Source organism: Artibeus jamaicensis, unplaced genomic scaffold, assembly GCF_021234435.1.
Source record: "Artibeus jamaicensis isolate MK-2021 breed Jamaican fruit bat unplaced genomic scaffold, CSHL_Jam_final contig_851, whole genome shotgun sequence".
Taxonomy (NCBI): domain Eukaryota; kingdom Metazoa; phylum Chordata; class Mammalia; order Chiroptera; family Phyllostomidae; genus Artibeus; species Artibeus jamaicensis.
This window is the reverse complement of record NW_026521986.1, coordinates 19,786,430-19,809,343: the sequence shown is the minus strand read 5'-3', so window position 1 is coordinate 19,809,343 and position 22,914 is coordinate 19,786,430. Positions and strand designations below refer to the sequence as shown.

The following is a 22,914-nucleotide window of genomic DNA, read 5'->3' as shown; positions in this document are numbered from 1 at the left end:
TTTAAAAAGCAAACAATTAAAGCACATACTATGGGTTCTAGAAGATGTTCTATAATTAGTTTGTTAGGCTCTTTTTCTCTAAACTACCCGGGGGGGTTGTTTCCAAGACCAAGTTTGTCAGTGTTGAGTCTGAATGACTCCTGTTTTTATTGACCTGAACAATACTGAGTCTGTCAATATGTCAGATCACCTTCCAAGCACTATGAAACCGTGGTCAATGAGGTTAGAAAAGTTCCTTCATATAAATGGGTGGTCTAGATAAGACAATATAAATTTTATGTATTAGGGGAGGCATCGTAAAGAATCTTGAGGTTCTCTGTCCTAACATGTTGAACAGCTGAACAAATGTTTTTACCAACTGGCAATTGTAAGGCACTCTCCAGCTCTTTAAATTAGAGATGGTAAAGCCCTGTATACATTTAATAAGACCCTACTATGAGTCAGACCAAGTTTTCAGCTCCTCTTCTATGATATTTTGTTATCATTATTAAGCCTCCGTTTTTTTCAAACAGAGAGAATGTCTTTATCCTCTCTACTTCCTTTTCTGTTTTTTGTGATGATAAAGAACCATCAAGATGTTTCCTCTAATCCAACAGTTTCAGTCACATTCTTTCTAAAAGAAGGGAGCTAGAAAATGCATATGGTCATTAATTTGACAAATATTTACCGAGCACCTGCACTGTGTCAAACATGGTTCTAGATACAGTAACCAAGGTAATCAGATTGTCTGCCTTCATGGAGTTGTATTCTACTCTTAAATAAAGGAAATCATTTCCCAGTGTTATTGCCAGGAAGAAAAATCTCAGGAAGGTGTGCATGAGAAGGGAGTGGGTTTGGATGGAGGGTGTCATGAGGTGGGGTTAAAGGTGAGTGTTGTTTCATATTGGGGGTCAGGAAAAGCTCCCTAAAGGCCTAAACAATGAAATGAGGGGAGGAGAAACTACTCCTTAGCTTTATCTTGTAGATAACCACTAACATTAAACACACATGCATACTCACTCCTGTATATGTTACAGCAAACACAGCCTTTCTCATGTGCCTTAGGAGACCTGGCTGTTCTCCTGTTGATGCATATGTACGTAAACGTAAATTTGATTTGTGCGTTTGTATCTGTAACATTTAATCCTCCATATCAAATATCTGAAATTTTAAGTATATTCTTTTTCAATTTCTTGAGCAGCACTGGACACAAGAGCTCCTGAAATGTAAAGCATACCCAGAAGAAAAATTAACTCCTCCCCTCAAAAAACAAAACATAGATCTGTAGAATTTGCCCAACCTACCAGGTTTTAGGAAAGACTGAGGTTCAGAGCCACAAACACAACTACATATTCCAATGAAGCACTCACTATATTTCAAGGAAAACTTTTGGAGACATTTCTGGCCCCCTCTCATGTGTTAGGTTATGAATAACTACCTCCATTCAACTAATTAAATGAACATGCATCTATTGGATATAATGGGGCAATGTCTTTAGCCATTTTTATTACTTGTCTGAAGACTAATTTTTCAGTATTTCAGGAAGGGCTTCATGAGTATATAGCAGACTTGAGAAAGCCAGAATTGCCCAGTTGTAACCCTTCTTAAATGCCCTGACCTTTTTACCTTTCTAATTCTGTCTTCCTTTCTATCCTCCCCCCACCCTCATCCAAAACAACCAAAACACATCCCCTGCCTAGAACTCTGCTTGCTATTTCCAGGTCTAGCTCATTTTTTTTCAAGGAAAGATCTGTGACTGTTTTAGGTTTTATGCAACTTGCCCTTTTCAAAACCTCGATTGCACCAAGAGTCCCTATCTTACGACGCATTGCATCACAGTTTATCCATGTGTTCTCTTCACTAATGTTCATTTTTCAATAGTAAAATATTTCCTTCCAAGAGTAGTCTACGTTCTAATACAGAGCTCAGTAAATACCTGTTACTTCAGGAATGGTTTGATCAACAGAACTAAAGTACATTATAGAGCTCAGTGCAGTACTTCAGGCTTCCTATGATCCTACTCTTCCCATCTTTCTTACTATCTAAAAATAATACGTTGGCCAAACCTGGGGTCTGTCCCCCACATCAGGCACTTTCACACTTTGTCAAAAGTTCAGGGTGTGTAAACATTCAATGAGATATTATAGAAGCAATGATGCAAATATGGGAGTTCTAGGGGCAAAAAGGAAGACATTTTTGGAAACAGAGACATATTTATTCCCCTTCAATTCAACAGAGATCCTTGCTCTCAGTAGGAGTCCAGAATAACACTTTGTTGCAATTGTTTGCACTCTCTTCCTTTGATGGAGAATGCCCCTGGCAAAGCAGTTAACTCTAGCTCATCAATATATTAAGGTAATGTAATAAACAATACAATAAACCAACAACATGAAAGCAATCAAAGAAACAAGTTGTCTCTGCCCACAACTGGAATAAGGGACTGTCTTACTGAGTTTAGTTATTCCAGTGATTTTGTTATTCTATTTATTCTTCTTAGTCATCAACCTTCTGAGAAGAGCTTTTGATATCTTCCTTCCTTGCTTGATGTTTTCTGATGCCTGCTGCAATGTGGATTGTTTCTTTTCTTTTACTTTGTTTTCTTTTGAGTTTGACTCTACACTAAGTGAACATACCAGTGAGAAAATACAGCGAGTAATTAATCAATGGAAAGGATATTCATTAGGTAAATCTGCAAGGGGCTGAGGATAAGCAGAGAAGGATCCTTTGAAGGATTCCAGAGTCGGATTCTGGTCGATTTCCAATTTGTCCTTCTGCACAATGAACTCCTTATGCTTCTTACATAACGGGAGGGTAAAGTCTTCACAAGTAACAGTCTAAAAGCAGAACAATACGAAATGTCATCATACTCCATGGCAATATTCTGGGTGGGAAACTTCATCTAATGAAAAAAGCACTTTGGTGGATTAATATAGTGGGGTTTAAGAGAAAGAAATTCTGATCATTGCAAAATCAGTGAAGATGAAAAATGTGAGCAGGTAATTGAATAGGAAACATTTATATGGCATTGAAGCTGTGCTGGCAAAAAAATTATTATTAAAGTAACCTTTTATTTAATATATCATTACGTATAAGATGTACTTTGTAAAATCTCAGCTTGGAAGGATTTCCTTTTGAATTGTGTAGTTTTGGCAACTCTTTTTATGAAAGAATTTTATAACTGACACTGAGCATAGTTTAGGGTACATAAATTAAAATTAAAATGCTTGCCTAAGCATTTTGTAATATAAAGACTTTTCAATTAATTACAGATATGGTCCTTATATAACCTTCCTTATGATAGGTCTTACCTTATTAATTTTTATGTCTTATGTTAAATTAGGCATCTTTTATCTCTTAAAATGCAAAAAAATACCAATTATTTAAAAATTTTAACTCACACCAGAAAGCAGTAGTATCATCATGGCCACTCCGTTCCAGCATCTTCTGCTCCACACCCCCTGCCGTCATTCATTTTGGAAGTTGATTGCATCACCATGCCCTTTACTTAGCTGCTAGTGGTTATTGATTTATATTTACTGCTGGTTTTTAAAATCTGTGTGAGAAATTCGAGGGTATGTAAATTCTTCATTGCTGTCTCAATCTGTCACCTTACTCAGATCTTGGTTATTATTTTTTTTTAGTCATTCTGACTTCAGAATGAAGAGAAGCTCTGTTTATTGACACTGTTCAGAAACACCATTCTGTTTCTTGTTAACCCCCATTATCAGAGATCTCAGACCCATAACAATACCTGAAAAGACTGACCACATGATTTTTCTCTTCACTGAATTTCATTCTGTAGCTAATATTTTTAAATATTTTATTTATTTTATTTTTAGAGAGAGGGGAATGGAGGGAGAAAGAGAGGAAGAAAAACATCAATGTGTGGTTGCCTCTTGAGCACCAGGGACTGGGGACCTGGCCTGCAACACAAGCATATGCCCTGACTGGGAATCGAACTAGTGACCCTTTGGTTTGCAGGCTGGTGCTCAATCCACTGAGCCACATCAGCCATAGTTAATCTTTTTTTTTCAAGGTGAGGGGTATTTATTTTTTATACAGGAAAGGAATATTAGGTTTGCTTTTCAAAACCAAAGAGTTTTAAGAAAGAAGGAAAAACTAGTGTTAGTTCATTTAACTTAACAATAGAGTACCATAAAAATAACAGTATAACTGGAACTTGAATGGAAAAAGCATGACAATGACACCGAAATAAACTAATTTGAGAAGCACTGTCTTCCTTGATAGCACTTAAAACAAGGGACTCGGACACAGAGGAAACAGAGAAATTGACTCAACTGGACAGGACTCTAAATCAGAAAGATCATAGAGGAGGTCGCAGCAGTCAGGTTCAAACCAGAAACATAATCGAAGAGATGCTGAACCCAAGGGCACTGGACTTCTGTAGCTAATCCCTGCAGCTCAAGGTCAAGACGAGAGCGTGGAGCTCTGAGTCTGCTGGGGAGGTCAAGAGAGGCTGGGGATGCAGCCCAGAGGACTCTATCCCCTGTAATTAAACAATGAACTCAAAAAGATGAAGTCCAAAGGTTAAAACCAAGTACATGACAGGAAGTAGAATAACCTACCAAACAAAATAAGCCAAATCACAGAGGAAAATGTCACTCTTTTATTTTTTTAAAATCAGAGCAATGGCTATTTTTTTTTAATGTTGCAATTCTTTCTGTCTTTTCTTGCAGTTATCATGCAATGCTGCTTCATTGTATTATGGAAAAGTACCAGTTCTAAGAACTATTTTGAAGTATCAATTTAGAACTGGTAGGTACAGGTCAAGAATTGCCTAAATTTAACATCATAAATTATGTAACTGTGAAGTGTTTCTGGAAGAAAATGAGATGAATATTAATATCTGTCTGCATAGAATTCCTTTAATTTCATTAGGCACTCATGGAAGTTAGATTTCTCTGCAATACTTCTCAAGATAATCATCCCAAATCTATGAAGAGATGATACAGATATCTTTATTTTGTCAACTATTTAGTATTCTTTGTTAATGAGGTTATAATATCTAGTAAGTGGCCCTTAGTTGTTCAGATGTATCCAAACACATTATAGCTACTTTACTCCATAATCATTAATTGATTCTTATTAATATTGTAGAAATTATAAAAATATTTAAAAGTTTCTTCATTAAAAATCTAGTTACCTGTGTAGACTATAATATGTGACTAGTAAACTAAAAATAAAATCTATATAGTCTAGCATATATTTCTGCCTATCTTATTATATCCTCCCTGAAATATAGCTGGGAAGTACCAAGTGTCATTTCTTTGTAGATGTGTGACTTTCTGTCAGAGTCCATGGAGAAAAGCATTTTTAAGACTGACCACCTGTATCATTTGAAATGTTCTCCTTGGCATGGATTTCTGCTGTGGACATGGAAAGTAAACACAGAGGCTCTTGACTATATTGGACCCATTCTTTGCCACCCTTAGTCTTTACATATGCATTAGTAACGTGCATGAGTTCATATGATTAAAATATGGAGTCCATTTGCAGAGTTTGTTGATTCATTCAATATTTACATGATTATATGGTATAAATACTATATTATCATTACTTTCTAAGGTCATTAATGAATAATATTTTACTCATCCTTATACCTTGCATTTAGTACTCTATACCATATGGTAGTACTCTAAATAAATATGGTATATAATCAATAAAAAGTACTCTGTATTTTAAACTAAAGGTAGCTAAACTGAAATGCAGAGACTGTGTTTGAGTAACTCACCCGAGAACACACTGCCAAGCTGGACCCCAGCAGAAAGCAGGGTCCTTATTTTCAACCACCTACAACCAGTAGTTCAGTTTGGCCTTCAGCATCTCATGAGCCCATACTCAAATCCCAACATGACCATAGAATATTTTGGCCTATTTAATTGTATTTTAAAATTCTCGAGTTTATAACTATAAAATGGAGAAGAAAGCAGTACCAAATTTATCTAATAACTGTGTGAATGAAATGAGGTGATACATGTCAAGCACTTATCCAGTGCCAGTATAAGTTAAAAAAATCCTGTTAAGTATTAGTTATTTTTATTCCTCCATATTGGGCTATCTTCTCATAAAAGAAACTGCATTTGGGTTGCAGGAAAGAAAATCAAGTGAGAAAAGTTTGAAACATATTATAAGAAGCAGAGGACAAAAATAATGTTAAGTGACAAGCATGTTAACACTGAAGTAAGTATAATATATTCTTATAGAGGTTGTTTGGAGGAAAAGAAAAAGGAAATGCAAAGATAAGAATAGTATCAGTCAGTGGCACTTCGTACATTATAGAATGAGAATATTTAGTCAAAGCAAAAGAGAAGCTTAGAAATGAAGGTGAAATACTTAATGACATTAGACAAATTTTCACCTTTCCGAGACTAATATTTTTAGTTCCCCCTAGAATCAGGGATAAGATTTTCTGACAAAGTTTAATGATTCAGACATCAAACTCTAGAATCAAATGGCCTGGATTTGAATCCTGTCCCTACCACTTACTAGCTGTATGACCTTGTGTAAGTTACGTAATTGCTCTGTGTATGAATTTCCCATCTGTAAAATGGGAATAATAATAATACTTACTCAACATGTTTGCTATGAAGATATAGTACATTTGCATTCATAAAGTGGACTTTGTTGCCACAACTTAGTAACAGAGAGTAAGCAATAATGAACATTTATCAAATAAATAAGAGCATTTGTTCAATTTCCTTTAAACAAACAAAGAAAAAGCCCCAGATTAAGGCTTTCTAATAATTACCACAAAAATGTGCAACTCATGGCTTTAGTGGAAGTTAGTGAATCATAGTCTACTGGGGTGAGGACTTTGGAACAGTTTTGAGAAAGAATGTAAACTCCATGAAGACAGTCATGAATAGTTCCTGTGTATAGTTTTAGACAAGATGTTTGGCCTGTTTTGCTAGCATATAACAGTTGCTCAAGAATGATGTATTGGATAAATGACTAAACCAAAAGTTTGCTTAATAATTTGTCAAATTACCTATAGACATAAAGAGTTTCAAGATCCTTATTTCCCTTTAATAACATTTCTTCTTAGATTGTTCTTCTACCAGAGATTAGATGATAATGGAATTTATCTTTATGAGACACATGACTGATAGCAATTGAAGTTTCATATCCCTAGTTCTATCTACATGCTAACCAGATATAATCCCTCTAACCAAAAGATTTCTTTTGAATGAACACTTGTTCCATAAGAAATATATATTTATCAGTGAAAATTTCTTAAATTTCTCTCACAAAATCATAAGAAAAAAAATTAGGTAAAAATATTAGCCAGATTTTAATATTAATGACTAACCCCCTGCTTTTTCTTATAGAGGTTGTTTGGAGGAAAAGAAAAAGGAAATGCAAAGATAAGAATAGTATCAGTGAGTGGCACTTCATACATTATGGAATGAGAATATTTAGTCAAAGCAAAAGAGGAGCTTAGAAATGAAGGTGAATAGTGAAGGCACTATTGATGAATAGTGAAGGCACTATTCCATGTGTGGTTCCTTCATTCTCTCACCTTCCAAAAAACTGCATACTGAAGACAAAAAGCAGGGGGTTATGCCATTTGGCCAAGACCAGGGAGCCAGTACTGAGTGACAACAGAGAGATACAAATCCCCAGAGCTCCAGAGCTGCAGGTGACATGATAGGACAGCACCAAGTGCTTGCCTAGTAAAACATAATATTGGAGAGACCATTCTTAATATTAAGATGAACTACCGAAACATTCTAAGAATGAATCTACCCAAACTTTAAGAAGAATCTGATATAAACGTTAGGAAAGCTAAACTCATATAATTGGCACTAAATGTATAATATAATTATTATTCCTATCCCTTGAAATAAATCTCTTATTTCTGGATGGTGTGTGCATTTTTAAAAAGCATGATAATAGGTATACTGTGGTGTTAGGGTGCCTTTCCCACTAGACTTTCATTACACAGCAACCTAAACATAGGTGCACTGGACCTTTGAAGCCGGTCTCATAGATTCCTGCTTCTACTGCTGGGCCTTAGGCCATGACGAACCCACAGTAGTTTGATGCCTCTAGGGAAGACGTCAAATGTCAGTGACTGTCACTGCTACTGTAGCCTATTTTAATTTTTTAAAAGCAAAGTTGTGAAAATGTTCAGTCTTGGTTATAACAGTAACCTGTGATAATATTTTTAAAACTTGAAATTATAGGATGGCCATGACCTTGCCTCATTTTCAGTGCAGGTACACAATGTGGCATTATATTAAAAAATAAGAAGTGTGAATATTCAGGAAATAAAATGTATACAGTTAAAAGGCCTGAATTAGAAACTCATGATTTACTTCTCTGAGGATATTTGTTGGACAAAAGTTTCACAGTTGTGAACGCTGTTAGCCTTTCCATGTGCTGGCCCTCTTAAACCAAAAAGCACACAATTATACATCATATCACAAAGGATAAATAATGTTCTTAGCGATGCTACAACATAAAACAGGTAGAAAAGTGTTTCATTCATTTTTATAAGCAACTATCTCTTTATCTTCTGAATCATGTGGTACTATATAACGATGATAATCTCTCTTATTTATGGCTTATCTTTGCAGAGAATAAAGATTGGACTACAAATATGCATCAATATCTGTTTTATATCATTAAAAAGTGTTATGAGTATTATGAGTCATTGCAGAGGTAGCTGGTATTGATTGCTGAGATACCCCCTCCATCACCACATCCTGATTTGGCAGAATAATGGCAGAAAAATTTCACTGTGATCCAGAGGACTGTATGGGCGACAATGACATTATAGGCTCCTGAACAGGAAGATGATTTGATTCAAAAAGGTTTTGTAAGTAGTATTGCAGTAAAAACATCAGAGAGCCTTCCTACCATCTCACATGACAAGCACCTGCTCTTTCAAGTACCCACGTCGCAGGCTGACAAAGGTCTGTAAGTGTTCATTTCCTGTACCCTGAATTAAGTGGCTCTGTGCTATGAGACAATGAAATGGCAAAAATGCAGGAGTAACATGTATTGTGCTGTGCCTTTCAGTGGTCAAATGTCTGTCCCACTTTGTGATGTCTAGAATCCTGTTAAACCATGAACATTAACAGCCCCCGTGACAAATGGATCATTTAAAGTGCTAAAATCAGTGATAAGCCAACCGTCTGATGACTGGAACATGGGAACAAGCTCCTAGTGGGAGAAAAGCGTTCTCTGTCACAGGCCAGTAGTCATCCAGTGGGTACATAGATCACTTGATTTTAGCAATGTTAGTTCCTTCACATGTTCACGAGGCTGCCTCGGGGAAGAAAAACACAAAAGGCAGCAACCAGCCGACTGTTCAAAGTGTTTGTCATCTAATTCAAGATACAAAGACAGGTGAAACAGCTTTAATAATTATTGTTGCAGGGGGATATCCTAGACTTTTATGAAGTTGCTCTACCACCTAGTCATAAAAGGAACCTGAGAAGGTACCATCTTCTCTATTGCCCTCTCTGCCATTTGTGAAGAATTGAGCTCCAATTGTTCAAGATCAGTGGTTCCCCAATCTCAGCACCAGCAATATCTGCATAAAAGAGTGTATCAGAACCCACCCCACACTTCCTGAGCTAAAGACTCCAGGGTGGACTCGGAAATCTTCTCTTTAATAGCCCTCCAGGTGAGTCTGAAACACACTAAAATTCAGGAACCGTGGTTCAAAAGTTGATTCCCTGGTGGAGAGCAACATCCAGTCCATTGTCCATTTATTGGTAAACTCTAATATAAAAGTACACCAGAAAAGTGATTCTTGGAAACACAGTTCCTTGCTTGAGACAGGAATACTTGTGAGTCAAGATCACAACACAGAAGCCAGACCGTCTTGCAAAAAGAAATACAGTGGTTGGCAAAAGTAGGTTTACAATTGTGAGGATGTAAAACAGAGGGTTTATTTTTGTATTATTATTTATTTGTATTACAGCTGTAAACCTGCTTTTGTCCACCCATGCCTGTACTGATGGAGTGGATGACTGCTTTAGTAACTAACAAACCATCCAGCTGCTCTTGTTAGAGACCTATCAACAGTGTTGGCTCAATACTCAGGAATCCTTTTTCTAGTAATCATCAGAAGTGAGTGTTCCATCTCAGGGTTTTAGACACCCAAGTTACTTATATCTTGTGGATATGACCTTACCCTGAAAGAAACATGGACATTTGCACTTGTATTGGTTGGCAAGAACTTAGATGGGCACTCCTAGCTGAAAAAAGGCAGGGCGGGGGGAGTGCTGGGAATCATAGTTCCTGAATGAACCATCAGTGGATTATGAAAATAAACATAGGGCTAATGGGTTTAGGCAGATAAAAGGCAGTCCCATCTAAGGTTTTTAAAAACCAAATGACTTACACTAGTATACTATTAGATTCCATGTAAATGATTAAAATTAGGGGCTTAATTGAATAATATTTGATATACCCTTATGAGGAAACTAAATGCAGATATTAAACAGTGCTTATAAACACTTTTTATGATATAATACATATCAATATATTAGACAAAAGATGTTGAGTAAGTATACATTCATGAATATAGAATAATCCAAACTATCTAAAAAATACGCAGAAAGGAACAAGGGAATGAATGCCATTATTTGCTCCTCAAAATATTTTTTGAGCTCCTATGCACCAAAACCTGTGGCTCTGTTTGAAGACATAATAATTAACAAGAAAAAACTCTGGATGCACAAGGAGTAAGATGTTGGTTGACAACAGTGAGGGAGAAACAAAAGGTTTTGAAACAAAAGCCCGGGTGGACAGGTTAAAGGGTGTTCTTTGTTTCTTTTCTAATCTTCTGTCGTTTTCACATTTTCTGTTATAAGCATTGCCTTACTTTTATAGTCAATAACATAGTAAATGATTTTTCCCTTACAAAAGAAAAATGCAAATAGAGTTCCATAAAATTTAACTGCTGTACTAAAAAATGAGAGAGGGAAAAATGAAGATTATAGGAGAGAAACTTTTAAACAAACACCTAAAATTGCTTCTAAGATGTGGGCTTGAGCCAATATAGGCTTACCAAAGGCTTTTTCACCTTATATATCTACAGTCTTAAATAATCATAACTGAGCATGTTGTCAGGCCTCTCAAAATTCATTCTGTAAATCAAATAAAGATGTGCGCATGTGCCTATCTATTGTATCTATTCAAAGAGAGACAAATAAATGACTTCTTCAAAAGGAATCTTTAAGCATAAGTGGGCTTAACATAGCAAGGCCTCACTTAGAAGTCAAATTATTCTATTTTTGTTTCCTGGCTAGCTCGTTGTTTTCCTCACGGTTGTTGCTAATTTGTGTGAACCTCGAAAATTTTGAGCTTAAATATTTCTATCTAAAAAGAAAATGAATAAAAAAGAAATTCTCAGCCCTGGCTGGTGTAGCTCAGTGGATTGAGCACGGGCCTGCGAACCAGACAATCGCGGTTCGATTCCCAGTCGGGGCACATGCCAGGGTTGCAGGCAGGTTCCCTGCAGGCCAGTTCCCAGCAGGGGACGCATGAAAGGCAACCATACATTGATGTTTCTCTCTCTCTCTCCTTCCCTTCCCCTCTAAAGATATATAAATAAAATCTTTAAAAAAAAAAAAAAGAAATTCTCAGACTTGTGAATGCTCTAAAATTAATCAAGATGGTGTATAAAAATTTAAGTCTGTTACGCAGGAAATAATTGAATAATCTATTTTTCAGTAATTTTATAATGATTGATTTAATATTTAAATTAATAAGATGAATAGTTAGAACCGATTCCACATTTTATTAACTTAAATCCATGTTATATCAATTTGTTCTCCCATGTAATAGGCTTAAAGAATTTCTCACACTAATTTTTTAATAAAGCCAAAATATTACTAAGGGATAGATACAATTTTACTACTCAAATAAGATACCAAAGCTGCATCTAAATTATAAAGCCACATAGTCAAGTCAAAAAATAATCATAATTGGAAAGGAAATCATCTGAATATCTTAAGTAGGCAGCAGGCACATTAGTGTTTTTGCTGAGAAACCTTTGGTGTAGGTTGACTCATCTCTTCTGTGCATTTTCTCACCTGGAATTCCATTTAATTCACTCAGAGAGATGCTGTTGGAGTCATCTGGAGTGAACATTCAGGAAGACACACAATTATCTCGCTACACACTGATGCTGGCTATTAACCGAAATCTAATTTGAAGCTCCAAATCAAAAAATCTACATGTAGTTGCTTCATTTGGCATGAGCTTCTAACAGAATGATAGCTGAGTACCAGGAGTGCCAAGGTATATTAAGTGTGTTCGGATGGGGGGAGCAGAAACAACCAGAGTAGACAGAGCTGCAAAACATATTTTCAACTTTCAATATCCTGTTGATTAAAAGGTCACAGAGACCACCAGATTTCAAGAGGGCAGTGAAATAGACTCCACCTGTTTATAGCACATGGTTGCAGCTGCCTTTAGGAAATAGAATCTGCCACCATCTACAAGGGACTAGTCTCAGAGGAGGCACTTTCTCAGTTTTGGTAGGACTGAACATAGATATATGTTCATTTTCTCTTTCAGATTACAGTTTCCTGGAGCTCAGTTCATCATTTTCCTAGTATCTGGAATGTCTAGTACAGGGATGAGGATATATACATATTCATTTCTGGTACTGAACTGAAGAACCATACCACACCGTCAACTGGAATGATGAAGGTGATTAATGATTTTGCATGAAGCTAACAAATCATCTGATCTTATGACCATAAGGACCTTAGAGGTGACTAGAATCAAAATCTAGAATAGTATCTCTAATCGGTAAAATGTTATTAAACTGGGGTTGAGTCTGCTATTTCTTTTTTTTTTTATATTTTATTTATTTACCTTTAGAGGGGAAGGGAAGGAGATAGGAAGAGAAATATCAATGTATGGTTGCCTCTCGTGTGTCCCCTGCTGAGAACTGGCCTGCAACCCAGGCATGTGCCCTGACTGGGAATCGAACCACGATACTCTGTTCACAGGTCTGCATTCAATCCACTGAGGTACACCTGTTGGGGCCTAAGTCTGCTATTTCTTCACAAAGAAACGTTGGTTGTCCTTTGGGAAATTACAAAAGTTCATATAATATAAGAAGTAAAATATCTTTAAGTCAACCTTAAGTAAATTCTCCTCATATACTCAATGAATTTAGAAAATAAATAGATGTGTTCATATTCTGAACCATGTTAAATTTGTTGTTGCCAGATGATATACATTGAATGTTAGTAAGAGTAGGTTAAGGTCACTGATATTAGCAAGATGTGTATCATTGGCCATCTACTTAACAGAATTATTTGAATAAAATCCTGATTGAAGGGTGAGCAAGGTAAGAGGTATAAGAGTGGAAACAATAATTCATTCAAATCTTTTTAACAATTTCCTATGAAGGGGAGTAGAGAAATCAGGGAAGAAATGAAGAGAGAAGTAGGGTAAAGAAGACTTTTTATTTTTGGCTTGGTGATATTAGGCCTATTTCTGTAACACTGGGATTAATCCAGAGGAGAAACTGATGGCGGAAGTTAGAAAGAAGATAACTTCTGGGGCTAAGTTCCTGAGAAATATGGAAGAAATTCTACCCAATAAACAAGAAGGGGACATGTCTTGACATCATGCAGGGATATGTACTGTGTCATGAGAATTAAGTATATGGACTCATGGGTAGCTCAGAAGACAGGCATTCTCATTTGCTTGTATTTACCTTCTCAATGAAGCCAGGTCATTAAGTGGGTTGAAGAGACAGAGTAATAGTTTTCCCCAAGAGTAGGGAAACACAAATTCAGGAAATTAGCATAAAATGTGTATGGTGACAGTCAGCTGTCTATCAAGATACTTTTCTCTTTTTTTTTTCCTCTTCTTCCCGATCACAGAACTACACTCTATTTTCAGACTCTTTTTTAAAAGATGTTAGCTATCAAGTGAGCTCTATTTAAAGGCACATGAGCACAAAGAACATGTGCTATTTTCAAACAAGTCATCTAAGAAACAGAAAGTTCCTTCCCCTAGATCACCAGTAGAAGACAGTTATCCCTTGACCTGACCGGAAGATTCACCTTGGTCTGTTGTGTCAATGAAAAGTAAATGTCTGCTGAGTCATTGTACACTGGGGTCTATTTTTCCTACAACCTATCCTACTCTAACACGTTGCATTGGCTGTCATTGTTGAGGGCAGCTTTGGTATTTGTGATCATAACTTTAAAGTGAGTTCATCCTGGTTGTAGGGTAGTATGATTTTCCCAAGAATCTTAAAGCAGAGGATTATTAGACAATAAAGAATTCCAATGGTTGAAAAACTGTTAGATTGGGAGTACTGGGGAAAGTAGAAAGGATTAATAAACTATAATAGTTGTGGACTGAGATTTCATCAATTGCAAGGTCTAGAGTAGAACCATAGGATTAAGTAGGTAGACAGGGTTCAGGTAAATTGTCAGGACCCAGGAGGTCATAGAACTGAAATCTCTTCACTCAAACAAATGGAAATACTGCAAAGATGAGTGGAGGCACTCGGCCTTTCTTATGCCCAGTTGAATTTGAAGTGTGATGAGACACAAACATTTATCTCCATTCTCCTTGTCAGTCTCCCATTCCATAGCCATTTCCATCACAGGACATTTTCAATTTGGCCACGCAGAAGGAAATATCATGGACCCACTCTTCAAAGCTGCTCAATTTGCATTTTGCTTCCATTGTTCTTAATGATTTTGCTGAAAAGATCTAAACTGTCAGATCCTAACAGAAAAACACAACAATGTAGTCAGAGAATACTGTTTTTCTTCCCCTGAAAAATAAAGCCTTTATTTCACATTTGCATTTTCCCTGAGTTTGTTTGCTGTAAAAACCTGAAGCTAAACACAAAGCCAGCCTGTTGCTTCTTCCTGACAGCATTAACTGTCTCCAATCATTGTTAGAGCCCCTGTTTCACACTTTGACAAGTGCACTTATCTTCATTTTTCTCTTCATATTTCTCCGGTAAAAATAATGAATAAATTACAGGAGGGTGACATATGTGTTGATAATCAAGATGAAACTCAAGTGAAGTGGAAGAGGCTGTATTTCTTTGCAGAGTTGTAAATTGCTTTTATTTCCTTGTGTATTGACATGCCTTAGAAACCAAAAATACCGCCACATGGGAAAATTAACAGAATTGCTCAAACAGAAATTATTTGTCACTGATAAGACATATAAACAGATTTCCTTTTTGATACCATGTAACATATTTGCTCACAATCTGGATACCCCAGGAAAGGGTATCTAGATCCTTATAATTCTAAGGAGCTTAGATGGTAGTGTATCTAACAGAGTAGTCCTCCCTTATCTGTGGTTTTACTTTCTTCAGTTACAGTTACTCATGGTCAACTGTGGTCTGAAAATACTTAATGGAAAATTCCTCAAATAAACAATCCATAAGTTTTACATCAGGTGTCATTCTGAATAGTGTGATAAAAATCTCACTCTGCCCTACTTCATTCTGCCAGAGACATGAGTCATCCCCCTGTTCAGAGTGTCCACACCCTATATGCTACCCATTAATCGCTTAGCAGCCATCTAGATGATCAGATTGACTCTCAAAGCATCACTGTGCTCACTTTCCAATAACACTTACTTTACTTAATAATGCATGTCTATATTACTTTTATAATTGTCCTATTTTACTATTAGTCATTGTTATCAGTTTCTTACTGTACCTAATTTAGAAATTACACTTTATCATAAGTATGTAGAAAAAACATATATATGTTTTTTTCTATATATAGAAAAAACATATCTATACAGAGAGTTTAGTACTATCCTCAATTTTAGGCATCTACTGAAGATCATGGAAGCTATCCCCCACTAATAAGCAAGGACTACTGTACATCACAGTTGCATTTGAAAATAATTGTTAAATCTCAAATGGAGTTTGCAAATGTCCAACTGAAGAGAGAAAACTTTATTTAATTCCAAGGATATAAACACCCAAGAGAAAAAGGTCCACATTGGGTATCAGGAAACTTCAGTTCCATCCCCAAAATATCCCCTTCAACTTCCCAATGAAAATGTCCATTTTCCATATTGTAGGCTCTGTAATCACTATACTCAGGAATCCCATCAGTATGCAATAGAAGTTTGAATTGACTAGCAGAGGTAACTGATGCTAGCCCAGTGTCTAAGACTTGCAGAAGAATTTCTATTTTTTTCATTGTGTTTGAAAAAATGAAAACCGACTGATTTTATACAATGCCTAACGCTTCTGATTTTTTAACGCCTGGATACTGTCATCTGTCTGGAGTTTAGAGGTGTTCAGTTTGTAGAGATGTGGGCTAGATGGACACTTTGTGCCCTTCAAGTTCAAAATTCCATATCTATTGTTTCCATTTGTTTTCAGATTCCAAAAATCCTGATCATTTTCACTTTTCCACTACCACCACACTTCTAAATATGAAACCAGAGACAGATGTTCAAAACCTACCAAGTCTACCTGATTCATTCTAGAAAGTTCAAATTTGCTGGGAATTTATTTCCTAATTATGAAAAAAAATAAAACAATACATATGGCAAATCCCAGAAAGGACGATTCTATTTACATATTAAAGCATAACAAACCTATGGCATGTGTACTTTGTATGGACTCATTATGTATAGTAACCTTTGCCAATTGTCCTACAAATCTTTACAGATACTCTAAGGAAAAATAAACTCTTGCCATGTACCTGCAATTTCACATCAATGTGCGTGAACATTTTCTTTATCAATAGAGTTGCATGAGACAGCCAAGCTAACTATAAAGAGTTAGAGTTTCAATTTGCATATGCAAATATGCGTTAAAGGTTAGAGTTGCCTGGCATGGAAAAAATATGTCCCTGTAGACTTGAATTTGAGAAGAAAGTTTCTAAAATAGCAAAGGGGAATGGGGGGCAGCATGTAAATGCAGACAACTGTACTTGAACAACAATAAAATAATTTTAAAAATTAAGTAGCAAATAGGAGCAATGATAGTAATGAAGAAATTTCTCTCTTCACAGAAAATTGACATATCTGGTATGTGGAAAATTGCTACTTCATTAAATACATTATGCAGTCTGCACCATATGGGCTGTTTTACTATAACTATTAAGATGCAATTAAGTAAAGATTTGACATGAAGAAATGAATACAATCATTGATCCAAAACATAAATTGAATCTTTTTTGAATTTATATGAAAATTTAGTTTTACTTTTTAATGTAATGTATTACATTAAATATATTATCCAATGTACTATTAATTCATTAATATATTATCATTAATACATTAATAATATTACTATATTATCAAATGTAGTATTAATACTAAAATAAAAATATAATAAATATTCTGAGTTATTTTAGAAAAGCATTTAATATGGTTATTGTATATGTAGCATTGCTTATGGAATCTTAAAATACTTATTTCAAAGTATCAGGACTATATGACAATTTATGTCACTAATGCCATTTATGGCATGTTGCACTCCTGGAAGCATACTGAGTTTATTGCTCAAGAAGTCTGTTAGGAAGTGGTATGGAGATCATTACTAAGGAAGGAAGGGGAGGAAGCAGGATAGGGTAGAGAGAGAAAACCCAGTGGCCTCCCCCAACCCAATGGGAAGATCAGGGCTGAAATGTTTCTTCACCGCCATCCTACATTGATCCAAATTGGCAAGCTTTATTAGCTCCGCCTGTAGCATATATGAAAGATAGGCTTCCGGGAAGAAGAGGGTGGCCTTGCAAGTCTCTGGAGGCTACCCGAAATGAGGTGACAGTTCAATACATTTTGCCAACCACACTCCCAGCAGCTGGGGCAACAAGAGCTGATCAGTGGCTCTCCATGGTTTGTTTTTGTTTTTGTTTTTGGTTGGTTTTGTTTATTTGTTTTGGGATGTATACACAAGATGCTTTATTCTCCAGGGTGACATGTGATCTGTTGGGTTGGGCTTGGGCCAACGTTCCCACATGTACAGAACTGAATGAAGTGGGTCTCTGAGAAGAAGTCTGATTTGATGAGGGAAGGAAGATGGGGAGGATGGAGGTGCGCATTACAACCAGGCATGTGTTCAGTTCTGTGCTGGTTCCAGTCTGGAATGCTGGCAGGTAAGGCAGCTCTCAAGATGGTCACTTCCAGGCAGGGGATACCTGCCAGGCTTGGAGAGCCTTCTGTACCATGTCTTCCCACTGGAATCTGACATCTGCCAAGCCCAGGCAGGAGCTCCTGGCTCAAGCCAGCTTATACCAGCCATTGTCCTTTTCACCAGTTGTACATATTCTGGGTCCATGGGAATAGAGCTGTGGTTGCTCAGTGCTGCAGCTCCCTCCTAGTCCTCATCATTGCTCTGAAATGGTGGGTCTGGCAAATGAAGCCCCAGGGCCTGGACCCGATCCTGGATATCAACAACTACATTTTCTCCATCCACCACTGGTATCAGTTCCACCCCTTCTAGTTCAGGATCTTGGTTCAGGGGGCTGGTAAGAGTAGCCAACCGGGCCTGCCCGGGTTTCCTTTCATTCTTCCTCAGGCTCTTCAGTGTTCCAATCCCCAGAGCCGTCTGTAGGGCCCTGGTGCAGCCCTAGTTCCTCAGTCTGACTGGGGAAGGTCCACTCAGGGCCCATGGTGTCTCCCTTAGAACTGTTGCCATCCAGGCAGGGGCTTCACTCCCCTCTCCATGTCCACCTTTTGTGCTGCTCTAATCTGTCTACCAGACTCAAGACGCAGTCATGGCAGTCACAATAATTGATGAAGACATGGATGATACATGATACAAGATGTTGACTGACAGAATGAGTCACATGTCTCTTGAGCATGTCACACATGCACATGGGGTATGACAAATAAGTTCCCACCCTAGGTGCACCAACAATCTAGTAATTTATACAGGTATGGAAAGACAGAATAAAATTATAGTGTGAAAATTAATTGAAAACATGCACTGTTTAGTGGAAAGAATGCCTAATGCTCAGAGGTTGGAGGGCTGGACTTGCTTGCTTAGTGGAATTTATGGAAAGTTTGCTTTATAGGGTAGGTTTTATGTAATTAGTGTCTGTAAGAAACAGAAAAAATTGCCTTGGACCTCTTTGTTGTAAGCAAGAAGCAAAAGCTAACAAGAATGGAAGACGGAAACGGTTTAGAAGAACAGGTTAAAAGCACTAACCTCATTATTAAAAACCCTGCTTAATGAGCTCATTGAGGCTGCTGAGGTTTTTGTTTTTTCGCTGTTACATCTTTAACAATGAAAGAGATTCCTAGAACCTCACACACAGGTCAGTAACTGTTTGTACAATAAAGAGCTCCTTGCAGGTAAGGGCTCCCCTAACAATAATCCAGCAAGGTCCTAACAACCACCTTCTAGAATTACTGTATGGGTTAACTGGTCTAACAGCGAGAGCTGAAACTGCAAAGGTTTCAAAAAAGATTTTTTTCCTTCTATATGAAGATAAAGTTGGCAGTCCAGAGCTGATGCTGTGGTGCCACCCTGTTCATGAAGAGGTCCTTGAACATGAAGATTTCATGTATGGGTTCAAGGCAGCTGAGCCTGCTCTTGCCATTTCCCTGTAAGTGAAGGAAGAGAGTGCAGAGCAAGCACTTCCTTCCTGAAGTGTTTGCACCAGACGTTGCACACGCCACCACACCACTCCAGTCACGCCCACTGGCCAGGACTTAGCTCCTGTCTTCCCTCACACGGAAGGAAGCCTGGGGACCGTGTTTTCTAGCTAGGTGATCACGCCCTCAGCTCACACTATGTGGGTATGACACTGTTAACTAGAACTGTGAAGGGTGGATACTGGGAGAAAATGTCAAACTTTGGTCTCATACATTAGATAGTTACTTCTTTTTATTTTATTCCAAGCTGTCATTTTTTTTTGCACTGGCCATACTGGTATCTCCTTCTCAATCACTTCACTGAATTTTTCTCTACATTAAAGATTGGACTCTTCCAGAATCAGGTCCCCGGCCCTCCTTTATCTAGCATATCAATATATAATCTAGCTATGCTGAAATAGAGTGGGATAATCCCCACGGTGTCACACACCATCTTATTTACAAGTCTCAGATGCACAGTGTCTCTGTATACATTCTCTCTACTCAGAACCTATTCTCTTTTCCTGCTGCTTGGACCTATCCCTAAATAGCCAACCACCAACTCAACATCTCCAATTAGATGTTTAATAGGTATTTCAAACCTAACATGGTCAAAATATAACTATGGATTCCTACCCCTCTAAAAACCTGCTCCTAACTCCCCATATTCTTTTCAAGCCGAATAAACTGCATCCTACACACCCAGTTGCTCAGATTAATAAATGAAGATCATTCTTGATCCTTGTCTTTCCAGTCCAATATCCCAAACAATAGTTTTCAAAAATAAACAGCTTTATCTGTAAGCTATACCCTGAATCTGACCATTTGTCATCTCTATTGCTTCAACTCCCATCTAAGTCACCATCACTTCTAACCTATAAATAATCCATCTTTGCTGAGGCTTCCATTTCCAGTTCTCCTTACTGGCTGTACACCTTCCACAAAGCAGCCAAAGTAATCTTTTTAAAGTTTAAATCAGGTCATTGTTCTCTTTTATTTGAAAAACTCTAATAGCTTTTCACTGCTCTTTGAATAAAATCTACATATATCTCTTTCCATTGCCCAAATCAGTAGTGATAGTCAAAATATTTATCACCAGGGCACAGCATGAATACTAATGAGCAGACTATGCCCAGGTCAGAGCTGAAGCAAGTCCCCGGAGGCTGGCTGCTCTGGATCTCATCTTCCTTTTAGTTCTTGATGAGGACTATGGGATCCCAGCAATGGGCTGAAGTCATTAAGTAGACATTCTGAGAGCTCCACTCATTGCCTATTTAAGCAATCAAGCAATAAAAAAACAGTTCAACATTTTAGCAACCAGTACTTCTCAGTATGTACCCATAAATAGTAGCCCGACAGGTGAAATTCCCTAAGGCCAGCGATCAATATATATCTCCCTCTTCAATTTCCCCTTGTTCAACCATTGCATCTGTATTGGCAATTTTCCTGTCTCTTGAACATATGAAGTTTCTTCTAATACCAAAACTTTTCATTTTCTATTCCCCTGTTCCAAAAAATCCTTCTCTGTATCTTCACACGCCTGTTTCCTTCTCATCATTCAGACCTCCAATCACATGTCACCTCTTCAGAGAGCACTTCTCAGACCACATCAGCTATGATGTCTCTATGTCACTTTCCTCTTTATAGCACTTATTGGCATCTAATTTCTTTGTGTATTTATGCCCTAACAGAAGCTCATGATTTATATTTCCCCTATAGCAGGTACATATTTAATGATTGACTTTCTTTTTTTAAAGATTTTATTTATTTATTTTTAGACAGAGAGGAAGGGAGGGAGAAAGAGAAGGAGAAAAACATGAGTGTGTGGTTGCCTCTTGTGCACCCCCTACCGGGGGCCTGGCCCTCGATCCAGGCATGTACCCTGACTGGGAATGGAACCAGCGACACTTTGATTCACAGGCCAGTGCTCAGTCTGCTAAGCCACACCAGTCAAGGCTAATGATTGCCTTCCTTGATACTCTTTTTCTATTCTGCATATATCCTTTGCTAATTTTCAAATCCAGGTTATTTGGTGTCACATATTAATCAAAATAAATGCTTGCACAATAGATGTTGATGTCAAAACACCTCTTTATTTTCTAACATTACTTCTTATGTTTCACTATTAGTCTCATCTCTTCCATTTTCTTGATCTTTTCCACCAAATCGACAAGTTGATCAAAACCCATGTTGAAAATCAGCTATTTTTTTGACTAATTAGAAGAAGTGAGACAACATAGTCTACTCTCAACCTAAAATTTCATCTTTTTAAATAATTTCTTTATTTAGGAAAATTTTATTGAACTCTGCTTGGAACCAGGACTCTGCTCGGTGATGGGATCCAGAGATGAATGAAGAAATAGCCTTTGCCCTGAAGAAACTCACCATGCAGTGGAAGTAAACATAGTCAGTCCCATGTGGAAACAGGCGTGGCCAGTTCCAGGGTCCAAGCTTGCATGTGAGACACTAGGAAAGTCACCAAGAGCAGCAAGGAGTGAATGTTTTCAATAACAATTCATTGATTCTCACAGGTCAGGAGTCACCCCAAGCACAGGGGATGGAAAAGCACCAGAATAACATGCCTCTTGAAAACTTTCCTAGAATTGGGCAGAATTGTAACTGAAATCTTGCAATGTTTTCTCCAAGCTTTCAAAGATTCTTTTGTTAGAGGAAAAAATATATATATAAAGCTCTGCAAAATGAAACTACACATTTCTAAGGGTTGCTGATTTAAACTCTGAAGGCATTCCTTTTTATGGTCAGCTCTGTGAGAGGCGTTTGGTGCTATAATTTGGGATTTTACCTTTCATATGTATTTCTATCTCTTTTTCTATCATAAATATATTTACTCACCCCTTGTTACCATCATCAAATCCAATAGTATAATTTGAAAGACATATATTCTTTAATATTGCAAAGACAGGGCATAGAATGAACTCAATTCTCCTGGCTCCCAATTTTCTCTTCGAGATCAGAGTCCCACTGTAAGTCAATGAAGGCTCTGTGCCAGAGGGCAAACAAGTAACTCTAAGGACCGGGCCCCATAAAACTACCCGATCAGATCATTTCTTATTCTGCCCTCTCAGAACTGTGAAATCCCTTCCCCTTGTCACTGCCACCTTGCTACTTTTGTTTTACATGTCTTTGCAGATTTTCACTTGATCACTCCCTACTGCACCCTTCAAACCTGCCAATTAGCAAAAACATCTAAATCTGCATGGAAATAGGTCTTGTAAATCAAGTAGTGGGGCAAAACACAAATTTGACATATTATATTGATTCTATTTGAGTTCAGAGTTATCACTTTTTTGTAAAGCTTGCATTTTATTGGTCTATTTCTATTCTCCT

The 22,914-nt window shown here is 37.2% G+C and overlaps 1 pseudogene; it reads right to left on the bottom strand.

Annotated features, from left to right (window-relative positions):
- Positions 1 to 17,999: 17,999 nt before the first annotated feature.
- LOC119056389 (male-enhanced antigen 1-like) lies at positions 18,000 to 21,755 on the bottom strand (annotated as a pseudogene).
- Between the last annotated feature and the right edge of the window lie 1,159 nt (positions 21,756 to 22,914).